Here is a 1,810-nt window from a genome sequence, read left to right as displayed (position 1 = left end):
CTTTCAGTTTTGTTCCCCTACTGTTATACAGGAGCCTAATTGGTGTGGTAAGACATGGAGGGAGTAGAAATGTTCTATTGTCCTATGATTATGTCTCAGTGTTTTAGTCAGCTCATGCCCCCCCTGGGCTGTGACTTTCAGAAATATTTTTCAATCTTCCCCATTCCCCTTGTCAAGACAGGGGCTGGAGTTGAGTGTTACCCTTCTCCCAGTTCAGTTAGGCTCTGGGAAAGCCTGAGTCAGTTAGGTTCTGGTGAAGTGGTTTGAGGTCAGGCCTTTTTAAGAACAGAATGCTTTGGCAGCATGAGGGGATTTTTCTTCTCCACTGTGAGAACCTGGTAGATATCCTGGTGAAAAAAACTCATAAAACTGTGGAGTCACCCCTCAGACTGGGTCCCCTGGAAGGTTTTTATAGTTCGTTTATTGTTGTAACTTTTAAATTTTTCCACATTGAGCCTCCAGCAATTCTTCAATTAAAGTTTTCCTACTCTGATACTGATTCCTGTTGGAGGGTTCTGCTCATGGGATTCCGCTCTGGTAAATTGTGATTGTTCGGTATCCACCTGCCTGTCTCTCTGATTCTGAGGGCAGCAATTTGCAGGGCAAAAGAAAAGTTGTTAATTTTCCAATTGTTAGCTCTTTTCTTGTTATTTGGATGGAACTGACGAGTTCCAAGCTCTTTACATGCTGAACTGGAAACAGGAAGTTTTTTGATGCATTTTAAAATTTCCTTTGAGACTTCCTCTTTGTCCTATGAATTATCTAGAAGTTTATTGTTTAATATCAAAGAGTTTAGAGATTTTTACTATTATTGATAGTAATAGATAGCTATTATTGATCTCTAGTTTTATTACATTGTGATCAGAATGCAGTCTGAATAATTACACTTCCTTTAAATTTATTTAGGCTTGTTTTGGGGCCCAGGATATGGTCCTTGTTTGTATATGTTCTATCAGAGCTTGAAAAGAGTATGTATTCTGTTGCTGTTGGGTGTACCGCTCAATATATATTAATTATATCTTGTTGATTATATTTTTCAGTTCTATATCCTTGATGTTTCTAATAGTTTTATCAATGGGTGAGTGGTGGACGTTGAAGTCCCCAAATATAATTGTGGGTTTGGCTATCTCTCATTTCACTTCAATGTTTTTGTTTTATCGATTTTGAGATTCTTTTGTTTGGTTTGTACACACTTAGGATCATTCTTTCTGACAGATTGAAGCTATAATCATTGTTATGTCTTTGCAGTAATTTTCTTTGCTCTAAAGTATGTTTTATTTGATATTAAGATAGACAATTTATTTTCACTCTTTTACTTTCAATCTACCTATGTTGTTGAATTTGAACCGAGTTCCACTCTGCTAATCTCTATCTTTTGGTCAGTGTATTTAGACCATTTCCATTTAAGGTAATTACTGATATTTGAGAGCTTAAGTTAGCCATTTTACTATGTTTTCTGAGTTTTGTAGTGGTTACTCTGGGTATTAAAATATACCTATGTGACTTATCACAGCCCATGAGTATTAACATTTTACTACTATGTGAAGTTTAGAAACCTTACCTCCATTTAGGTCCCTTTATCCTTCTCACTTTTTAAACACCATTGTCTTGAGTATCAGATGATGTTACATTTCAATCATCAAATATGATTTATAATCAGGAGAATAGTCTATTGTATGCAACCATATTTCTTTTTCTGTTGCTCCTTTTTCCTTCTTAATGTTCTAATATTTCTCCTTTTATTACTTCCTGTTTGAAGAACTTCATTTAGCTAGCCTTTAGGGTTTGCAAGCAACAAATTTTTAGTTTT

Source organism: Propithecus coquereli, unplaced genomic scaffold, assembly GCF_000956105.1.
Source record: "Propithecus coquereli isolate 6110/MARCELLA unplaced genomic scaffold, Pcoq_1.0 Scaffold101, whole genome shotgun sequence".
Classification (NCBI taxonomy): domain Eukaryota; kingdom Metazoa; phylum Chordata; class Mammalia; order Primates; family Indriidae; genus Propithecus; species Propithecus coquereli.
Note: the sequence above shows the minus strand (reverse complement) of the source record.